Source organism: Neoarius graeffei, chromosome 6 (genome assembly GCF_027579695.1).
Source record: "Neoarius graeffei isolate fNeoGra1 chromosome 6, fNeoGra1.pri, whole genome shotgun sequence".
Classification (NCBI taxonomy): domain Eukaryota; kingdom Metazoa; phylum Chordata; class Actinopteri; order Siluriformes; family Ariidae; genus Neoarius; species Neoarius graeffei.
Window position 1 is genome coordinate 11,766,155 of NC_083574.1, and position 23,865 is coordinate 11,790,019.

The following is a 23,865-nucleotide window of genomic DNA, read 5'->3' on the forward strand; positions in this document are numbered from 1 at the left end:
TGCTTGTGCCTGTTCCAGAACACTCTGCTGTTACTGCTGAGGTTCCTGACAAAGAGCTGCTTTCAATAATGATCAATTTTTAAACAACATGCCACAATTTTAAAATATAAAATGTTAAAATATACCCCCCCCAACACCACCATCATGTATATTGGACAGTAGGCTAATGGGCCAAAAGAACCTGTTATTTCACAGTTTGTGACCCTGCCAACAATCAGCCAGATCAGAGGCAAGAGTATGGGCAAAATTGATGTGTTTTTTTCTTTTAAACAGGGATGTGATTTTTCCGCGAATTCGCGGAATTCCGCTTTTTTCACCTCAAAACTTGAAAAAAAAAATGTTTCCGATTTTCCCCTCAAATCCACATTCGTATCCTATTCGTTCCGACTTTGTTTGAAAGATGGCAGCCTCGGATTTGCATCTTTACGCCTCGATCACGGAGGCTGCCATCTTTCAACTCTTTGTTTGAAGTGAGCGCATTCATTGGTTGTTACAAAGCGATGGGCCAATCACGTACCTCGTTTCATCTCATTGACGTAATTACGTCATTTACGCAATTACGTCATTGAGATGAAACGAGGTACGTGATTGGCCCATCGCTCTGTAACAACCAATGAATGCGCTTGTTGGATAGCTGTACGTAAGTTCGCTTCAAACAGAGTTGAAAGATGGCAGCCTCCGTGATCGAGCGTAAAGTGCGCGCGCGCGAGTGAGAGAGAGAATGTGTGCGCGCGCGAGTGAGAGAGTGAGCGAGAGTGTGTGTGTGTGTCAGAGTTGCATGTTGACCATTAAATTGGCTTGAATTTGTTAATCATGACAAGTTTTTTCTTGTGTGTTTGCTTGCCATTTTAGTACAATTTTTAAGTCAGAAAACCCCAAAACCCAGGAGCTTCGGGGGGCTTCCCCCCTTGTCCCCCCACCAGGGTGCTGCCCTGGGCCAGCTGGGGGCCTGCGGCCCCCAGACCCCCGGCTAAAATTTTCAGATAATTTCACCAGCCCCAAATCACATCCCTGTTTAAAATCTGGAAATATCGTAAGCGACCAGCCTCCCCGTTTGAAAGACTACCAGCCGCCACTGCTGAGGAGGCAGATACAAGGAAGGACCCAGTGGCACGAGGGCTATACACCTACTGTGCAACGTACAGATTTGTTGCAGCTGTACTTATGCAAGCAGATATCCTGCCCCACCTGAACCAGCTTTCGAAGTTGTTCCAAAAGGAGGATGTGAACTTCATGGCAATCAGGAACCATGTAAGCTGTGATGTTTATTTTTTTAAATTGGTGTTTATTATTGTTTAAGTATAGCATTATAGCAAGTTGTCAGCACTGAATATGATTGTTGATTTACATCATTTATTAATGTTCCAGTTACCATTGAGACACTGAGGCGAATAAAGGAAGCAGGGTGGCAGCAGGCTCAGGGCTCCTTTCTAGCTCAGATCAATGAGAGGATGAGCCTCCTCAACATTGATGCTGAAGAGGAGAGGATGAGACGAGGGGAGCCTGCTTCTACCAGCACTTTCTGGGGACGTTTTCAGACACAATTAAGCAAGCTCAAATAGCAATAGTATCGATTACTAGCCTCAATTTCTGAAATTTCCTCTGGGATCAATGAAGTAACTATCTATTTTTTTCTCTCACATTCATTGTTGATAGGTCATGGAGCCCTACAGAGAGGGTCTTATAAAGCACCTGGAGCTGAGGTTCCAGCAGACTGGCATTATCGGTGCCTTCAACATTTTGGGGCCACAGATGCCCCTTTTCCACCAAAGCAGTTCCAGGGCTGGCTCGGGGCCAGTGCTTAGTTTGGAACCGGGTTTTCTGTTTCCACTGACAAAGAACTGGCTCTGGGGCCAGAAAAAACGGTTCCAGGCTAGCACCAACTCTTTGCTGGGCCAGGGCGGAGTTGTTAAGACCAACAACAATAGCAAGACCGCGAAAGATCGCCATTTTTAAGCGACGAGAAGCAGCAGCTGTACAAATGCGAAGTCATCCATTATTATTGTTGTTGTTGCTGCTTCTTCTTCTCCGTGTTGTTGTTGCTTCGATGTTCGCGCCAAGGTTTATGCAAACGCAGCGACGTAACTGACGTATACAGCGACGAAACTGACGTGGCTCCCCTTAGCACCCCGAGCTATGGAAAAGCAAACTGGTTCTCAGCTGGCTCGCAAGTTGAACGAGTTGTGAACCAGCACCAGCCCTGGCCCCGAACCAGCCCTGGAACTGATTTGGTGGAAAAGGGGCAAGAGACAACAAGCAGATAGCTCTGAAATCTTAGGCCACCTTCAGATGCTTGCCAAGCAGTTTTCAGTCATCAATGAGAGGGCACTTCTCCAGGAATGGCAGACATTCAAAGTTCTTATCACCACTGGAGTTTTAAAGGTGAGTCATTACCACAAGTTATACAAGTTGTTTTTATAGGTTCATGCATATGTCACTGACTAATTTTCTAATCCATCAAGACAAGTCCCAATTAGACATAATGAATGCAATGGCATCAGGATATGATGAGCTGCATCTGCTCTACCCAAACCTGTCCCTCCTGTCTGCTATTGCCCTCACAATACCTGCGTCCAGCGTAAATTGTGAGAGGGACTTCTCGGCCATGAATAGGGTGAGTCCATCATCATCATCTCACAATCTTAGATCCTATCAGAATTTTAGATAGCTGTGCCTAAAAATCTAATGTTCATTCCCTCTATGTGTAGATCAAGACCGATCTCAGAAGGTGACAGCCTTACAACCTGCATGAGGATCAGCATAAACGGTCCACTAGTGGGAGAGTTCAATTACCACAGGGCCCTTGAACTTTTCTTTGCCAAACCAAGGAGGATGGCCTGTAGTGACGTTACTTGCCGAGTGTGCCATAAGTAGTCAGAACAACTACCTGAACACAACTATCTGAAGTTGTGTCAGACTAGAAGCGTTTTTGCACGTTGTGCAATTGTATGCTGTACCTTGCACTTAGTTACTGCTTTCTTTCTTTATAATCCTGTATAATTCTTTACTTATGATCCTGTAAACACCTACCTCCACCCCAATCACAAACAAGACTCAGCAGTGCCCCTTCAGAGTTTACAGACAACTATGTGAAGTTGTATCACACTAGAATACTTGCACATGTTGTGTGATTGTATGTTGTTATCTTGTTATTGTTTGTTATCTTGTTATTGCACTTTAACTGGCTGTTGCCCTTAAAGAAGTTGTTGGCCTTGTGATCCAGATTTCTCGCCAACGTCGCCCAAACAGAACACCGCCCGCCCAACCCCCCCGGCTCGACTGTCACTGCCGCCACTGCCCCCCGGGCGACGCCCCCTTCCCCCTGGTTACCACCTTGACTAACTGATTTTCTGCGGGAAACCCTGCATGAACTGTATCTCAAGAGAAGGTGGGTCATGCAGCAAGACAACGACCCTAAGCACACAAGTCGTTCTACCAAAAAACAGTTAAAGAAGAAGAAAGTTAATGTTTTGGAATGGCCAAGTCAAAGTCCTGACCTTAATCCAATCGAAATGTTGTGGAAGGACCTGAAGCGAGCAGTTCATGTGAGGAAACCCACCAACATCCCAGAGCTGAAGCTGTTCTGTCCAGAGGAGCGGGCTAAAATTCCTCCAAGCCGGTGTGCAGGACTGATCAACAGTTACCGGAAACATTTCGCTGCAGTCACTGCTGCACAAGGGGGTCACACTGTGGACTTTACACTGAAAGTAAAGCAATTGAAAAGAAATCACCTCCTCTAGACGTGCTAAACAGGATAATTTGTTTCGAAATGCGGTCCTGTACAAAGCCATAACTCTACTCTTTAAAAAAAAAAAAAGGAACAGGTAGCAAAAACTCTGTGCCACAATACAGGTAACTATAAATAAATGGGTCCCCTGCGGTTTATGTGGTTGATGCTCACACCAGAGCGATAACGATCCCTATAGCCCAGCCTATACTGGGTTTATCCGTATCGGTGCAATTGCTTCTGGAGCGATTTTTCCAGGCCTGGACCTGATCCGATAAAACATCTGACCAATTAGGTCATGTGATGTCTGAGCACGTGTTATTTTCCCCCGGGTATCTTTGTACATCCTTGCTGCATCATGAAGTCACGGAATACGGATTCACAGAAAATAATATTATATAAATAATACAACCCCGATTCCAAAAAAGTTGGGACAAAGTACAAATTGTAAATAAAAATGGAATGCAATAATTTACAAATCTCAAAAACTGATATTGTATTCACAATAGAACATAGACAACATATCAAATGTCGAAAGTGAGACATTTGGAAATTTCATGCCAAATATTGGCTCATTTGAAATTTCATGACAGCAACACATCTCAAAAAAGTTGGGACGGGGCAATAAGAGGCTGGAAAAGTTAAAGGTACAAAAAAGGAACAGCTGGAGGACCAAATTGCAACTCATTAGGTCAATTGGCAATAGGTCATTAACATGACTGGATATAAAAAGAGCATCTTGGAGTGGCAGCGGCTCTCAGAAGTAAAGATGGGAAGAGGATCACCAATCCCCCTAATTCTGCGCCGACAAATAGTGGAGCAATATCAGAAAGGAGTTCGACAGTGTAAAATTGCAAAGAGTTTGAACATATCATCATCTACAGTGCATAATATCATCAAAAGATTCAGAGAATCTGGAAGAATCTCTGTGCGTAAGGGTCAAGGCCGGAAAACCATACTGGGTACCTGTGATCTTCGGGCCCTTAGACGGCACTGCATCACATACAGGCATGCTTCTGTATTGGAAATCACAAAATGGGCTCAGGAATATTTCCAGAGAACATTATCTGTGAACACAATTCACCATGCCATCCGCCGTTGCCAGCTAAAACTCTATAGTTCAAAGAAGCAGCCGTATCTAAACATGATCCAGAAGCGCAGACATCTTCTCTGGGCCAAGGCTCATTTAAAATGGACTGTGGCAAAATGGAAAACTGTTCTGTGGTCAGACGAATCAAAATTTGAAGTTCTTTATGGAAATCAGGGACGCCGTGTCATTCGGACTAAAGAGGAGAAGGACGGCCCAAGTTGTTATCAGCGCTCAGTTCAGAAGCCTGCATCTCTGATGGTATGGGGTTGCATTAGTGCGTGTGGCATGGGCAGCTTACACATCTGGAAAGACCCCATCAATGCTGAAAGGTATATCCAGGTTCTAGAGCAACATATGCTCCCATCCAGACGACGTCTCTTTCAGGGAAGACCTTGCATTTTCCAACATGACAATGCCAAACCACATACTGCATCAATTACAGCATCATGGCTGCATAGAAGAAGGGTCCGGGTACTGAACTGGCCAGCCTGCAGTCCAGATCTTTCACCCATAGAAAACATTTGGCGCATCATAAAACGGAAGATACGACAAAAAAGACCTAAGACAGTTGAGCAACTAGAATCCTACATTAGACAAGAATGGGTTAACATTCCTATCCCTAAACTTGAGCAACTTGTCTCCTCAGTCCCCAGACGTTTACAGACTGTTGTAAAGAGAAAAGGGGATGTCTCACAGTGGGAAACATGGCCTTGTCCCAACTTTTTTGAGATGTGTTCTTGTCATGAAATTTAAAATCACCTAATTTTTCTCTTTAAATGATACATTTTCTCAGTTTAAACATTTGATATGTCATCTATGTTCTATTCTGAATAAAATATGGAATTTTGAAACTTCCACATCATTGCATTCCGTTTTTATTTACAATTTGTACTTTGTCCCAACTTTTTTGGAATCGGGGTTGTACAAAGCACGGATCTTTTATTCACTCAGTACCTGAGTGTCAGGACCAACCGATATTATACTTGTGGTGTTTCTGCTCCAGACTGGAACTAAACTCAGGTTTTAATACGGTCATAGTTATCGGTGTTGTGGGACCGGGCCCCGATTCCATTTTACTCAGTCCATTTGATTCAACGTAAACATTTGTCTTGCAACAACAGACAAGGAAATCTTGGTAGAATTGTTCAATACTTCCGGAAGCAGACCGTGACATTATACATGCCGTTAAACAAAGCACCCGGACATCGTCGCTGCACTACGGCATAATGAACACACACACACACACACACACACACACACACACACACACACAAGGTTACAGGTGCAGAAAGCAATCTGCTTGAGCGTTTACATGGTCAACGTTGTCTTTTGGTTGATTTATTTATTTACCCCTCTTGAACCGATTGTAATTTCAATCAGTTTGGCCCCTTTTTTCCCTGACTGACATGCTTATATGAAGCATTTTTTATTCACTTTGGGCTTTTAAACTGATTATAATTGGAATAATCTTGCCGCAATAAGCAGGATCCAAGCAGCTTCAGAATATTAGGAACAACTGTATCAGAATTCACAAATTGTGATCAGACTAAGCTGTGGTGAAAGAGGGGGAAGAAAAAATAAGTAACCTAAAAATCGAGATCAGGTGCAACTCGGAAGAAGTTGAGTTTGAACCCTCAACCTTTGGACTGCAGGTTAAATGAGTAACCATTGAGCTATTCAGGAACGCAACATTGGACCATGACTCACGACTTTGAGACAAAAGGATTCACTATACATTGAATGAATGACAAATTATCTGATCTATGCGTTTTTTTGCTAAACGTGATGCGCATGTAAAATTAAAGAGAGGACAATGGAGACTTAGGATTTGGAAATTAGAGAAATGGGACCATACCAAGGTTGACTTATCAGTTATGTTCCTTGATCACACCTTGGGTTTTAAATAGCGCCAACAGACCCGAGTCCTCTTGACACTTTGGCCCCCGTTCATACCTGGCATTAACGTATACTGGGTGAAGTGGAGCTCTAAGTACAGGTGTGAAGGCGGGCAAATGCATCCCGAACATGCATTGGGATGTGATTGGTCAGCTCACATTCAGAAGTGACCTGAGCCGCACACCACCGCATTCTTTTAGCCGCGTGGATGTAAATGTGTGCTGGACCACAGTGAAAGAACGCCTACTCAACTGCTGTCTGCTGCGTAAGCAGAAATACATTGTCATGACAACAGCATCATATTAAAGTGCAACAACAACAGGCTAAGTGTTTGAAATTGAGCATCTCAGTGCATTAAAGCTAGACTGCCTTTTAGACTTTTCAAGTATAGGTCATAAAAAGAATTTGCCCTGACCGCCAGTTATTTTTGTTTAGCGGACCGAAAGCTACTGAATTCGAATCACAGACTTCCAATTTTATTCGTTTTCTTTAATAGAACAATTAACGAATTGATCTCCACATGGCCCGAAATTCTCCACTATTTTTTCCTGCTTCACCATGATGCAATTCAAGATACTACGTCATGCATTACGTGGTGGGCTTTCCCCGTCTGCGCAAGGCATTGCGGGATACAAATTTGAAACTGGAGAGAAAAATGGAGGATGCGAGTGTGCGAATGAAACGTGAAAAGACCGACTACAGTAACGTAAAGCAAGAAGAAAAAGACATTGTTGTGTTCTATACGAAGGAAAGGAAACGCAGGACCAAACTAATAAATATCGGCGCTCAGCGAGCACCTCGGTGTGATCAGCTGTTCGTTTAGCGACAGAACGATGGAACTGTCAGTGCACAATCAAGGTAAACCTGTAGACGGCAGGAATGCAGCACTGTGGATGCCAGCTGCCGTAAAACCCAAAAGAAGAAGAAGGTGGTAAACCTGCGCATGCGCACACGGACTTCCTCTGTCTGCTTAACTGTGCAAAGCGAGCGATTTCATGCAAGTTATTTGCTCGGGAATCCCCTCAAATTAAATATCTTCCCAGCCACAGAATGGCCTGATATTTTGAGATATATTACAGAAATGAACATCGATCACAATGACCAAATTTCAGAAGGAACTAAATTTCACCGATTTTATGAAATCGAAAGGCCGTCTAGCTTTAATTTCCGGCAGACCAGGCACCAGAGTTTAAGAATGACTCCCGGGCACATGTTTTAAATAGCCTACATTTAAACAGCAGCAAAACACAAATGCTACGATCCAAGAAATGTATTTTATTACACGTACGAATGAACTGTTTGCAAGTTGTTTTTTTGAGATAATTGCAAAAATGTAAACTTGATTATTACAGCACCACCCTGAGGTTAGTGTGTGCCATTTTATGTGCCTGGGTGGAATTTCCAACCCACCTGCCAATTTTGGTGTTTCTAGGCCTTATGGTTTTAGCGACAGCAACACTTTTGGAGAAGGAGGAGAAGAAAAAGAAGAACAGAACACATTTCCCACAGCTTTTCTGCGTGGACCCCTAATTAGGCTCCGTGTAAACCCAGCCAGTGACCCTTTGCTGGTAGGATTGGGTAGACGCTGCCTTTATTTATCACTCGTACACTCAAGCACAGAGAAATTTAACCCATCCGAAGCAGTGCACACACATACCCAGAGCAGTGGGCAGCTACACAGCACCACCTGGGGAGCAGTTGGGGTTAGGGGCCTTGCTCAAGGGTACTGTATCATGCTTCAGCCATGATACAGCGCGAGGAGAAAGTGCTGTTCATTCACTCAACTCGCCCTCACGTTTTTCCTGCCAGTCCTGGGAATCGAACCGGCAACCCTTTCGGCCCAACCTTCAGGCTGCCCCGTGGTATCAGCTCCTTTGAGTGCGACAAGAAAGAGGAAATCTGAATGATGGAACGGAGTAAAGTACTATCTAACTTGCTAAAGGGAAATTGTTATTTTGGACTTAAAGTGTATATGACGGATGGTATGACAGGAGTTTTTAATTCTGTCTGTGGATTTTCTGTGCATGTCAACAGAAAGCTCGGACTATAAGATCACCCAGAGACTCCGAACCTCAAACAAACCCCTGTGACGAGCGGCGTAAGCTTTATTTAGCCAAGATGTGCACTTTGCTAGCTGTCTACTATCTCAGATGAAAATGGGCATGAAAAGAAAAATGAAAACTATTCAGCAGACTAAATAAATGAATCCCATTTTAACTCATTTCTCTCTCTCCCTCTAAAGGCCTCTGCATGCTCTTGCGACAAGGCTTTCGCAGATAGCTTTTCGCAGACAGTTGTAATTTATCGTTGAGCGGGGAGTAATAGGCGTGCACGATGTTATTCACCGCTACAACGCAAGGGGGCGCGAAGTCGCAAAATCGCTAGGAGTAGTTGGTGGGTGTGGTTAGTGGAGTGTTTATCCTCCGGTTACTTATAATAACTAGAACTGGAGTCGTATAGATGTCCGTACTTTCTCACTTCCTCGATCAACCGCTCTTCGCGCTGCTCCATCTTCGCTCGTGTTTTTTAAAATGGCGGTCGTGAAAACAAACCCAACCGGGAAAGTAGGGAAGCGGAAGTGCGTGTACAGCGGATGTAGAGTGGACCAATCAGAGCCCTCTTGTCTGCGACGCTGTCTGCGAGGCTTCTGCGGTGGTCACAATTTTTGGGAAGTGCGCGCAGAGCGTCTGCGAAGGTGGGGGGGCTACGCAGACGCTATCTGCGACACCGTCTGCGAGGACTCGTTGTCAGCATAAATTGGCCTTAACAACACGACCACTGTATCTGAACAGTAATTCCATGAATTATCGACCTAATGAATTCGGTGCTAACGGCAGGTAATGATAGCTGTCCCAGCCACCAGCTACTTTTAAACAATGACTTCTTTTCCTTCAACACATCATCTACATTTATGAATAGAGACACGCATTAAATACTGAACAAAAAGACGTGTAGAAAAGAACTTTGCTACACCACACGAAATTAAAGACGGCGTTCTTTTTCGAGACACGAGCTCTGTAAAATATCCGCAAATTTCCGACGGACCCAAATGCCTGTGCTTTTGGAAAAAAGCGACGTCTTGGGGGTGTTTGCAGCTGTCACGACTGACTTTAAGAAGCAAGTCACATACTCCGGGTGGCTGCCATTTCCAGAAAACAATGTGCCAGTCAGCTCCGATACTGAAATGCTTTGTGTGCTTGGAAGTGATCAATTCATTCATTCATTCTTTCATCATTTCAGTGAATTCAGTCCGCTTTCTTTTTTTGCTTGTTGGCATGGTGACGGTTTCAGTACGATTACATGGGATTTCAAAATAAAGTAACTTGTAGACAAGACGCTTTGAAGCAAATAACCAGACCTGCCAACCTTCATGCATTTTGCATTAGAGCGCTGCATCTTAACTATACAGTATGACCCGTCATGCAAAAAAAAAAAATAAGCCAAAATGTGTGGTGTGGTGCATTATGATTCATCAAATGCGACACTAGAAACCCCAGGCTGTTGAGCCACTCAAATCGTATATCAAGCAAGTATGGGAAGGAATTGTGTACAGAACTTCAACAGTTTGTGTCCCGAGTCCCCAAACATCTACTGAGCGTTGTTAAAACACAAGGTCATCGAACACAGTGGTAAACATACCCCTGTTCCAACTTTTTGGAATGTACTGCAGGCATCAAATTCATGGGAAAAAAAAAAAATCAAGTTTATCAGTTGGAACAGTAAATATCTTGGTCTTGGTATTATATTTAATTGAATATAGGGCTTCAAAAGGATTTGCAAATCATTGCATTCGGTTTTTATTCATGCTTTACACAGTGGCCCAACTTTTTTGTCACTGGGGTCATAACATACGGTACAAGTTACAGAACCGTTTCTGTTGTAAAATACAAGTCTTAGGCATATGCAAAGAAATGACGTAGAGCAAAGATGCCTTGAAAAATAACAAAATTAAAATGTTTCCGTATTCAAAAATACAGAAACTGGGACGTCTGGTCACTGTAACTGTCAGGGATGGATGAAGACGAATGTATACGCGGAAGATATTTATTAAGAAAAGTGCAATCAGGCAAACAGTCCAAATCGGCAGGCATAAATCAGAAACGATAAACAAGTATTCGGTCGGGCAAGGTACAAACAGAATATCGTAGGCACAGACAAAGGAACTAGGAATTCGGAAACCAAAACATGGCTCGGTAATGTGACTAAACAACTCAATACTTCACAACCTGAGGTAGTCTTTGGCATCCTTATATATGCGTGCTGATTGCACCTTAATCCAGTGTGGGTGTAAGTCATTAGTGGCACACACACATGAATCAGTTTGCAGCAGTCCAGAGCCAGCCAATGCACACGGGTATAACATTACCCTATAGACCCAGAACGGTAAGAGATAGAGAATGACGCTTAGTGAGGAAAAGTTGCACCCTGCTGCCCTGCACAAAAAAAAAGACTGAAAAAAAATCATGAAAATTGACAGAGTTATTAGTGATTGAAAAAAAAAAATCCCGTTTTTCATGGATCATTCCGGTTCGGTGATCCAGATCAGCACCAAAAGTCACAGCAATGTAATTTAGCCCGGAGGTATTCTTCATGTGAAATGTGGTGATGACTGGTTGAAAACTGAGGGAGAAATAGTGTCCTAAAAACATTAGGAGGATGATAATAAAGTAGAAGGATCCTGAGCAAGAATAACAATTTGTGCCAGCACTGCTAGCGCAAATTAATAATAAATAAAAGAAAGAGTCAATATTTGGTGTGACTTCTTTGATTTAAAAACTAGAATGGTGCACAGTCGAGCACATACCTCCAAAAAGCCATGTTATCAACAGCAAAATAAAAATCGCTTGAACTTAGGATAAAAACGATATGATTGGAAGATGATGATGACATGATTGGCAAAACCAAGTTATCTCTGTAGGACAAGGTAACAAATGGGTGATCTAACATTACATCATGGTAATTACCAGAGGTGGGACAAAGTCACTAATGTGCAAGTCACAAGTAAGTCTCAAGTCCTACCACTCAAGTCCGAGTCAAGTCACAAGTCAAGGCACTTTTGACCAAGTCAAGTCCAAGTCCAAGTCCTACCCAAGCCAAGTCGAGTCCAAGTCTCATTTTTTTCCAAGTCCCTAACAAGTCACCATTTATTCTACAGGCAATCAACACATTTTTGATCACAAATGTATTACCTCTCCACACTGCAGTGTATGTCCTCCTTTGCCAGTCACCTTGGATAAAAATGTCTGCTAAATGTAATGTAATGTCAATGATTCATAGAGTCAGCACAAGTAACTACAGTACACCCATTCTTTTCCATTTTAAAATGTTTTAGAGCTTGTGCCCCAAGACAATCAAAGAATCTCAGAGGAGACAATGATTAGTTAGTTAACGTTAGTAAAGCATCCTAAATTTTCAGTGAGTTTAGTTTGAGTGAGTCAGTGTACATCTGAGGCTAAGGGTGTGAGAATGAGTGAAAGTATGACCATTTCCTTAAATTTTTTATTGGAAAATTAGTGAGAAATTAAAACAAAATTCTAAACAAAACTAGTACTGGTACTGCGTAACAAAAATAATTTTCTTTTCATTTCATTCATGTCATTTTTCACATAAAAATGCTTTTCATGTGCATTTTAAGACATGAAACTCAAAGTCCAAGCTAACAGATGATCTGTGTACTTTTAGAATCAAAGAATGGTTTTCCTTCTGAAGTTAGGCACTGTCCCAACATACAACATGACATGCCTTTCACACAATACAATGTGACTTGAGTACGTTTGTGTGTGTGAGAGAGACCAACTAACTGACAAAAAATTCCGGAAATATCTGTTCTCCACTACTGAGAGAGGGATGTTGCATCCCTTGACCAAATCTGTTAGTATGGAATTTGTGATGGCTTTTTGTTGTGGGTGGGTAGCATTGTACTGTCTATCTTTTGCAGTAAGGAATCTAGAAATGGACGGCTGCTCTGTCTCACTTGGGATGATCTTGCTCTTCAGATATTCTGCAAATCTAAACAAGAAAAAAAAGTAAAATTAGTAGGCCTACTTGTTTTCTGTTTTTAATCATGTAGACATTAACATGTTTTTATCATTTTCAATATCAAAGTCTGAGTTCATTTAATCTGAACATATTTGTTTATACACAGTATAATGTTTAATACAAGCCAGCCAGGATGTTCCCTTAAGCAGTTTAGCTAGACCACAATGCATTCACTAAACACTCGCTAAAATACCGGTAGCCTCAGTAAACACAGAACGTTGTGACGATGTAGCCAGAATAAGAGTCCTCTAGGGCTCTGGCCAGAATGTGAGAATGAAGCCCTGGCAACATTCTAGAGAGCCGTGTAATAAAATAGAATAAACAGTTGTTGTGAATTTCAGAATGTTCAGTGGAATCCTCCAGATCCAAGTTGCGTGCTTTTGGCGAATTTGGTTTCTCGCCAGAGACTAATAAATGCACTGGTAAAGCCACGCTATGTAGAGGCATTGTGTGCCCTGTCGTTTGGGTAAGACTGTGGGATAATGCTTCGCGTCGGAGTAGGCTACACTCCAATCTGTCGGGATGTACTGCGCTATAAAACGTCAGCTGAGCTTACATTTTACATAGCCCAAATGGCCCATTATTCACATTGCCTACATGACACCAGAGAGAGGAAGAGAATAGAATTGAATGTCTCTGATGACACGTAATCCCAGCACTAATAACACACATCGCACAGCGTCCACGACTTGGTGCAGTACGTAGCAAACAGTTAAACGCCTGGTTTAACTTGCATTGCTAGTCATCTCGTCTCAGTGGTTTAAATGCCTTTCATGACAAGCACTGACTTTCCCATTGCAAAGAGCGAACTTCTGTTTTACATACTTAGTTTGCAGCCTGGGTAACTGTTTATTTGATTCACGTTTTATCCTTTGCTGTCCGGTTCTTATCATAAGTCTGTGTCGTTCTGACCAGAGCCTTTATAACAATCTTGTAAATGTTCTCTGCTCTGACCAAATCACCACCTTCTGGCTATGCCTTCCCAATGTGTGTTAACTGGTAGCCTAGTCCACATAATCTAACACTAGACTGAACACAAAAGCAATCCAATAAAAAAAAAATCTACTTCACTATTTTATATTCAGCGAAGCAAAACAAATCCTTGACAGCGTTAATACATTAACACATTCCACTTCTAGCCACCAACTAGCCTGTACAGATTCTTGCTAGCTGTAGCCTAGCTTTGTTACTTACTTGTCCTTATGCAGCCTCAGGTGACGAACGAAGTTTGATGTGGTTGACTGACTGTCTGAAATTGTGGCTCCACATGTTCTGCACGTAGCAATGCGTTTGCCATCTGTATTGGGGTATTCTTTAAATCCAAAGGAAATTCCGCGGGGAATCATGTTTTTATCCGTCCGTTCATCATTCAGCGTCATCAATGTTCAGCGTCCTCGTTGCCCATCACCGTTTGGTTTTTCATTTGAACCAGTTGAAGTGCTTGAGTGACACCTAGTGCTAGTGGATCGAGCTGCCATAGCCTAGGACAAGGAGCTACACCGCATTCAAATAATAATGAGTGTACTTGGATTCAAAATCGAGGGGGGGAAAAAAAAGAATATTTATACCTGATACGCCAAGTCATTGCAAGCTAAAACTGTCAAGTCCAAGTCAAGTCTCGAGTCAACAGCGTGCAAGTCCGAGTCGAGTTGCAAGTCATTTCTCATCTAGGGATTTCAAGTCTCGAGTCATCAAAATGGTGACTCGAGTCTGACTCGAGTCCAAGTCACATGACTCGAGTCCACATGTCTGGTAATTACTAACACTGGCCACTCTTTAGGACTGGTAATTACCAACACTGGCCACTAGGTGGTGTGTATGACTGGTAATTATTAACAACACTGCCACTAGGCGGTGTGTATGACTGGTAATTACTAACACTGGCCACTAGGCAGTGTGTATGACTGGTAATTACTAACACTGGCCACTAGGTGGTGTGTATGACTGGTAATTACTAACACTGGCCACTAGGTGGTGTGTATGACTGGTAATTACTAACACTGGCCACTAGGCGGTGTGTATGACTGGTAATTACTAACACTGGCCACTAGGCGGTGTGTATGACTGGTAATTACTAACACTGGCCACTAGGCAGTGTGTATGACTGGTAATTACTAACACTGGCCACTAGGCGGTGTGTATGACTGGTAATTACTAACACTGGCCACTAGGCGGGCAGCACAGTGGTGTAGTGGTTAGCGCTGTCACCTCACAGCAAGAAGGTCCTGGGTTCGAGCCCCAGGGGCCGGTGAGGGCCTTTCTGTGCGGAGTTTGCATGTTCTCCCCGTGTCCGCGTGGGTTTCCTCCGGGTGCTCTGGTTTCCCCCACAGTCCAAAGACATGCAGGTTAGGTTAACTAGTGACTCTAAATTGACCGTAGGTGTGAATGTGAGTGTGAATGGTTGTCTGTGTGTCAGCCCTGTGATGACCTGGCGACTTGTCCAGGGTGTACCCCGCCTTTCGCCCGTAGTCAGCTGGGATAGGCTCCAGCTTGCCTGCGACCCTGTAGAAGGATAAAGCGGCTAGAGATAATGAGATGAGATGAGACAGTGGCCACTAGGCGGTGTGTATGACTGGTAATTACTAACACTGGCCACTAGGCAGTGTGTATGACTGGTAATTACTAACACTGGCCATTACTAACAACACTGCCACTAGGCGGTGTGTATGACTGGTAATTACTAACACTGGCCACTAGGCGGTGTGTATGACTGGCAATTACTAACACTGGTATGGTGGAGGCACGCACAAGACCGAAACCATCAGAAAACAACTCGATGGGTTTCTTTACGTAGCCACACTCAATGCCTATAGGGCTCCGCTCGCTATAAAAATCAATTGCATAGAAAGTCCATTTTCTGTATTATATGTAATTTCAGTAATAATAATAATAACAATTATCCATCCTAATGATCTTGTCAACTCTGTTACAAAAACGCATAAAAGCCACAAAGACTTTCAACAATATGCATGACACCTGCACCGAGAGATGTCACTTCCTCTGGTGGGAAACGTCAGAAAGGCAGTGAGGGACGTTCTGGTTTTTTTCTCTCATTAATTTGAACAAAATGTTGAGGATACACCAACAGTAGATTAATTATTCATCAAATCGGTCATTGTGATATTGGAGTGAATCTCTCAATCTGTAAAAAAAAAGATAAAGATCCATAAAATTCTGTTTTTATACATGCCATGTGGTAGCTAGTTTGAGGTCAGCATGTGGAGTTAAGACACAAAATGGGGGGAAATGTCAACTCCTGTTACGGACAAGTTTGTTAACGGATTGCCCAGTTTAACGAGAACAGAGTTGACGACATTTGAGACTAACAGAGTCAACATTTGAAACATCCATCCAGCCATTATCCATAACTGCTTATCCTGTGCAGGGTCGCGGGCAAGCTGGAGCCTATCCCAGCTGACTATGAGTGAGAGGCGGGGTACACCCTGGACAAGTCACCAGGTCAATTTAGAGCCTCCAATTAGCCTAACCTGCATGTCTTTGGACTGTGGGGAAAACCGGAGCGCCCAGAGAAAACCCATGCAGACATGGGGAGAACATGCAAACTCCACACAGGAAAGCCCCCACTGGTCACTGGGCTTGAACCCAGAACCTTCGACACCACCATGCCACCCATTTGAAATGTACCCGCAATTACAGAGTGGGCCACATAACGAAACAAACCAAACAAAATTATTATCTCACCCGGGACGGAGTCCACCAGGGGGCGAGGTATTGTTTTCAGTAGGGTGTCTTTCTTTCTTGTTTTTTTTTTGTTAATGATATTACAGGAAAACTGCTGGACCAATCTTCATGAAACTTACAGGATAGACGGGCATTGGTCTCAAATAGAACCTCCAACATTTTGACGGTCATCCAGTCAAGGTCACCAAAAAGGTCAAAATCGTTTTTTTCGCCATACCTTCCTTCATGTTCATTCAGATGTGTTCTGATTGGCTGAGAGCAGTACGGTGTGCGAATGAGAAATCAGAACCATGTTTATTGGCCAAGTATGTTCACACACAAGGTCAAAATCAAGGTCAAGGTCACCAAAAAGGTCAAAATATTTTTTTTTTCATGATATCTTGCTTCATATTTATCATAAGTGCTTCCAGGCGAGGTTTGTTTTGCCTGGCAACACTTATTATTATCCATCCAGCCATCCATCCATTATCTGTAGCCGCTTATCCTGTCCTACAGGGTCGCAGGCAAGCTGGAGCCTATCCCAGCTGACTATGGGCGAGAGGCGGGGTACACCCTGGACAAGTCACCAGGTCATTGCAAGGATAACTCATGCCCCTTTTCCACCAAAGCAGTGCCAGGGCTGGTTCGGGGCCAGTGCTTAGTTTGGAACCGGGTTTTCTGTTTCCACTGACAAAGAACTGGCTCTGGGGCCAGAAAACACGGTTCCAGGCTAGCACCAACTCTTTGCTGGGCCAGAAGAAAGAACCGCTTATATCAGCGGGGGCAGTGGAGTTGTTAAGACCAACAACAATCGCAAGACCGCGAAAGATCGCCATTTTTAAGCGCCGAGAAGCAGCAGCTGTACAAACACAAAGTCATTCATTATTGTTGTTGGTGCTTCTTCTTCTCCGTGTTGTTGTTGCTTCAATATTCGCGCCAAGGTTTATGCAAACGCAGCGATGTAACTGACGTATACAGCGACGTAACTGACGTGGCTCCCCTTAGCACCACGAGCTATGGAAAAGCAAACTGGTTCTCAGCTGGCTCGCAAGTTGAACAAGTTGTGAACCAGCACCAGCACTGGCCCCGAACCAGCCCTGGAACTGATTTGGTGGAAAAGGGGTAACAGAGACGCAGACAACCATTCACACTCACGGTCAATTTAAAGCAGGGGTCACCAAACTTTTTTCTCTGGGGTCCACATTGTCGTTCCTGACTGTGATGGAGGCCGGGGTTGGGTCAGCTATATCACATAGAATTGTATGACCCAGACAAATATGACCACCAGCAGGCCTCATTGTGTAGTAGAGATTACTAACCTGGCACGGCCATCCCCACTACTATATCCATACTACTATATCAACACTTGATTCCTGGCACATATTTATCTTTACTAGTGGTTTGCAAAAGTGGTAATCAAGTCTTCACACTTTGTTTTAATTTGAAATACCACTGATATTCCATTTATTTATTTTCTAATAAAAATAATATCAAAGCTGTCAAGGTAAGAAACATCTGCCTATTTGAGGTGATTGACACTGGCAAAGGTGAGTGGAAAATTATAAATTGTAGGTAGGCCTGTTGATATTATTAATAATATAAATAATAATTGTATGCAGCACTTAATAAAGGTCAAATAAATAGGCCTATAAAATAAATACATTTAAAAAAACAGTGAAATTATAATAATATGAGCAATAGATCAATAGATCACAGCAGTTGTGCTGTGTCCTGCACGTCATTGCTCTCATCCATGGCCAAAGCAAAAAACTCGAATTCTGACGCTCTCTCATTCAGCTGGTCATACACGTTGTCCCCCAAATCTTCGGTTCGCCTGGTCATAGTAGGTGCGGAGAGACTCACCGCATTGAGCGCATCCTTCTTGTCGGGACACGCCTCCTCGGCCACAGCAAGCATGCATACTTTAACAAAGTCCCCATCAGTAAACGGCTTTCCATGGGTAGCTAGTCGGTGAGCTGCCTTATAGCTAGCTCAGACAGCAGCCTGGTTGATCTGGGTTTGGTGAAGGAATACATTCTGTTGTGCAGCCAGTCCGCATTTCATCCTCCGAATCCTATCTTCTCTTGTTTGCCCTCGCAAACTAGCATACTCTTTGTGACGGGTTTCGTAGTGACGACGCAGATTATATTCTTTGAAAACCGGCACACTTTCTTTACATACAAGATAAACTGCATGGTCCTTACACTGAACGAAAAAATAATCGGTGGTCCACTGTTCTTTAAAAACTCTGCACTCTCTGTCAGCTTACCGCTAGCCATTTTGCTGTCCTGAACACTTTCAGTTCTCTGCGCGTGCGCTGCCTGTCACTGCTTGATCGCGAGCATATGATGAAAATTCGGAAAATATGAATAGTTCATTTTATAACTAAATATCAATTTTAATTGATAAAATCAACAAAATACAAGATACAGACGGGCGGCACGGTGGTGTAGTGGTTAGCGCTGTCGCCTCACAGCAAGAAGGTCCTGGGTTCGAGCCCCGGGGCCGGCGAGGGCCTTTCTGTGTGGAGTTTGCATGTTCTCCCCGTGTCTGCGTGGGTTTCCTCCGGGTGCTCCGGTTTCCCCCACAGTCCAAAGACATGCAGGTTAGGTTAACTGGTGACTCTAAATTGACCGTAGGTGTGAATGTGAGTGTGAATGGTTGTCTGTGTCTGTGTCGGCCCTGTGATGACCTGGCGACTTGTCCAGGGTGTACCCCGCCTTTCGCCCGTAGTCAGCTGGGATAGGCTCCAGCTTGCCTGCGACCCTGTAGAAGGATAAAGCGGCTAGAGATGATGAGATGAGACAAGATACAGACATGTTACAGTATTATTTGCCAAAAAGCAATTTAAAAAAATAGGCCATGACCACTTTTGGGGATTGCCTCATAGGGCCGGTTCAAGTGATGGGGGGCAGAGGGGCTGGGGGGCCGGTCAAAGGGGGGTGGCGGGCCGGATCTGGCCCGCGGGCCGTAGTTTGGTGACCCCTGATTTAAAGCCACCAATTAACCTAACCTGCATGTCTTTGGACTGTGTGGGAAACCGGAGCACCTGGAGGAAACCCATGCAGACACGGGGAGAACATGCAAACTCCACACAGAAAGGCCTTCGCCAGCCGCTGGGCTCGAACCCAGGACCTTCTTGCTGTGAGGCGACAGTGCTAACCACTACAGCACCGTACCACCCCTTATTATTATTATCCATCCATCCATCCATCTTTTTGGTACTGACTCAATAATGTAGAAGTCATGGAATAAAAATCTATCACAAAAAGTTTGTCCTCACACACACACACACAAAGGGGGAGAGGGAGGACAAGGACTTTGCACAGCACTGTATGTTGCATTGCAAACACTGGAGTGATAAGGGAGTGGAGAAGATCCAAAAGAAGCATATTTTATGGATTAAATGTCGAGAATGTCCAAGTGCTGGACATTTTGCTGAGTTAAATTCATTCTTATTTGCATCAATTGAAAGCTAATTCAGATACAGTAGCAAGATCACAACCAATAAATAAATAAATAAATAAATAAACTGGGCGTGGCCAGGAAGCAAGCAGAACTATACATTTACACACACAGGTCAGGCTGGAAGTCAGCTAGATACATTTTAAACACATAAAAACTGCTCGTTTCTGTTATTAAAACTCCCTCATGGATAAGCCTATGGCAAAAACTGTCGAAGTTGCATTATGACGTAATATTTAACCATTTTTAACAATCCAGAGATAAGAACTGTTTCCACTTCCTTGGCGACAGGGTTGTGAAAAGCATCGTTACTGAAATGGAGCCTGTTTTTGTTTTGAACTTCAGAGTATTTATCATTCCCAGTTAAACCCACTCCACTTACTCTTTCTGAAGAAGTCACTGTCCTGAGTGTGCTCCCACTCTGTCGTTATGCCCAGTGTTTATGTCAAGAGTGTCGTGTTTCAGTCCCACCTCATTCTCAGTACTGCCGAGCCTTTTCAGGGGAAAGTAGGCAAACATAAAGAAAAATAGAACCGTCCAGATGACGTAATCGACTAATTTGCATACTATTTTTTTTTTTCATTTGAATGAGCATGTTAAATTTAGGAAGTTTTTTTCCCCCCTTTTCTGAACACATACAGTACAGAATAGACTGGAGAATGTAAAATAATAGATCAGAACTAATGTCTTCAAGAAAGAAGTCTTTTGGCACCACAGCCTGTTTACAGTGCTCAGCGTGAATGAGGCAAGTCAAGTCAAGTCAACTTTATTGTCAAATATGCTCGACATACAGCACAGATGAAATATCAGTCCTCTCTGACCCACGGTGCAAACAGGCAATGCAATAAATAAAAACAGAATGATTGAAAAAAAAACAATATAAACAGTATAAACACTCTAGATAGGAACTAGACATAGACTAAACACTCAAACAATATAAACAGTATAAATAAACAGTATAAACACTGGGTGGCACGGTGGTGTAGTGGTTAGCGCTGTCGCCTCACAGCAAGAAGGTCCTGGGTTCGAGCCCCGTGCCCGGTGAGGGCCTTTCTGTGTGGAGTTTGCATGTTCTCCCCGTGTCCGAGTGGGTTTCCTCCGGGTGCTCCGGTTTCCCCCACAGTCCAAAGACATGCAGGTTAGGTTAACTGGTGACTCTAAATTGACCGTAGGTGTGAATGTGAGTGTGAATGGTTGTCTGTGTCTATGTGTCAGCCCTGTGATGACCTGGCGACTTGTCCAGGGTGTACCCCGCCTTTCGCCCGTAGTCAGCTGGGATAGGCTCCAGCTTGCCTGCGACCCTGTAGAAGGATAAAGCGGCTAGAGATGATGAGATGAGATGAGTATAAACACTAGATAAGAACAAGACATAGACTAAACACTCAAACAGACAATATAAACAGTATAAACACTCTAGATATGAACTAGACCCATACGAAAAAAACAGTAAAGAACTTATAAGGATTTACCACTGTCTTAGTAGTAAATCCTTATAAATATAAGGATAAATCCTTATAAGGATTTATAAATAAATATATATGCCATGTATGATTTACTCCTGAAAGTGGCCCCTTTTGCATTTTCCTCATACAAATTTTTTATGAAAATCTAGTATGTATGAAGTGAACATTGTGCATGGTTTTTACAGATAATTTGTATGATGAATTACACCGTCTTTGTATGCTTCGTGTAATGTTTGTAGTTTTAAATTATATTTTACAGTTTAAAATGTATATGCCTTTTATATGTAAATCCACACAAACATACATGTTTTTGTTTGAATTGTGGATGTATCATAAAGGTATTCTATGATGGCTCTCTATGTTTTTTATATGTCAACCTACTGAAAAAGACAGGTTTATTGTATGACTTCTTTAGGTTTATAGATGTTTTTATATGTCGATCAATTACTATAAATGTAAAAATAGAAGAGGTTTTTTTTGTATGAATTGTTCAGGTTTATCTATGTTTTTAAAATGTCAACCAATTACTGTCAATGTAATGTTGACATATAAAAAACATAGAGAGCCATCATAGAATACCTTTACGATACATCCACAATTCAAACAAAAACATATATGTTTGTGTGGATTTACATATAAAAGGCATATACATTTTAAACTGTAAAATATAATTTAAAATTACAAACATTACATGAAGCATACAAAGACAACACTCATATATATACATACATATATATACACACACACACACACACACACACACACACACACACACACACACACATAAACTGGTTCAAATAACCAAACAGTCAAGGGCACTTGAGGTATAGCAGGTAAACATGAAACATGAAATAAGCAGTATTTAAGTAAGAGTACACCCCCTTTGAAACCCTTAGCAAAAAGTAGTATGCTTCAGTATAAGTACTAGGGTGCATCTTTTGTTTATACTTTTTAGTGTAAGCCAAGTATATTTCACTATATTATTCTTAAGTATATAAAATATAGTTTATAAAAAGTCAACTTCAAGTATACTTCCTCAGTTTTAGTAAAAAAAATAAGTATACTCATAGTACACTTGAATAAACTTCTTTTTGACAAGGGAAAGTAACATTTTAAACAATATCTCAATGAACACAAACAATTTCCAAAATGTTGACAAGACAAAGTTTAATATAACATCTGTTTAACTTATAACGTGAAAGTAAGGTTAATAATATAAACTTGGATTACACATTTTTCAGTTTTACTCAAATTAGGGTGGTGCAAAAATGAGTACACCCCACAACAAAAACTACTACATCTAGTACTTTGTATGGCCTCCATGATTTTTAATGACAGCACAAAGTCTATGCATGGAATAAACAAGTTGCCGACATTTTGCAACATCAATCTTTTTCCAGGGCGGCATGGTGGTGTAGTGGTTAGCGCTGTCACCTCACAGCAAGAAGGTCTGGGTTTGAGCCCTGTGGCCGGCGAGGGTCTTTCTGTGCAGAGATTGCATGTTGTCTGCGTGGGTTTCCTCTGGGTGCTCCAGTTTCCTCCACAGTCCAAAGACATGCAGGTTAGGTTAACTGGTGACTCTAAATTGACCGTAGGTGTGAATGTGAGTGTGAATGGTTGTCTGTGTCTATGTGTCAGCCCTGTGATGACCTGGCGACTTGCCCAGGGTGTACCCCGCCTTTCGCCCGTAGTCAGCTGGGATAGGCTCCAGCTTGCCTGCAACCCTCTAGAACAGGATAAAGTGGCTAGAGATAATGAGATGAGCTCTTTTTCCATTCTTCAAAAATGTGTAATCTAAGTTTATATTATTAACCTTACTTTCACGTTATAAGTTAAACAGATGTTATATTAAACATTGTCTTGTCGACATTTTGGAAATTGTTTGTGTTCATTGAGATATTGTTTAAAATGTTACTTTTCAAAGGGGGTGTACTCATTTATGCTGAGCACTATATATAAAATACTACTATTGACCTTTAAAGTGCATATCACGGGTAAATTCAGGAGCAAGATCAATGTAATTCTCCTATTTTATATTAAACTTTGGTCAAATATCTGTAACATTCTGCATTCTCTGCAATTTTTTTTTTACCTTGCGCAATACCAGAAAAATTAAGTTGAAATCAAGCCATTTGAGGCGAATTGGTCCGTCTCTGAAAAAAACTTGGCATTTGGATTTTCCGGCAAACATTGATTTTCGTGACGTCGCGTGCGGGACGCCTCCCTCTGAATCATACGTCAGCGCTGGTTTGTTTATGAGAAAACGGCCTGGTGGTTTTCTGCAAATTTCTTCAACGTTATCGCGTACTTATTAAAATGGTTAACAGATGTATCGTAGGAGGGTGTAGCAACACCAATCTTGATGGGACTAGTACTCATCGTTTCCCAAAAGACCAGACAATGAGAGAGAAATGGGAACGCTTGGTCTACACAGGCTGTGCACTGAAACTGCACATGCTGGCACTTCCGCAGATAACGTCATGATTCTGGCTCCAGACTCCCTT

At 42.6% G+C, this 23,865-nt stretch overlaps 1 protein-coding gene across 1 annotated transcript in view; it reads right to left on the minus strand.

Annotated features, from left to right (window-relative positions):
- ugt5f1 (UDP glucuronosyltransferase 5 family, polypeptide F1) overlaps nt 1–20,417 on the minus strand; it is a 33,905-nt gene extending 13,488 nt beyond the window's left edge. The window contains exon 1 of the mRNA XM_060923325.1: nt 20,281–20,417. The gene's annotated coding sequence lies outside the window, so the exon portion shown is untranslated. The remainder of the gene's footprint in view (nt 1–20,280) is intronic.
- Between the last annotated feature and the right edge of the window lie 3,448 nt (nt 20,418–23,865).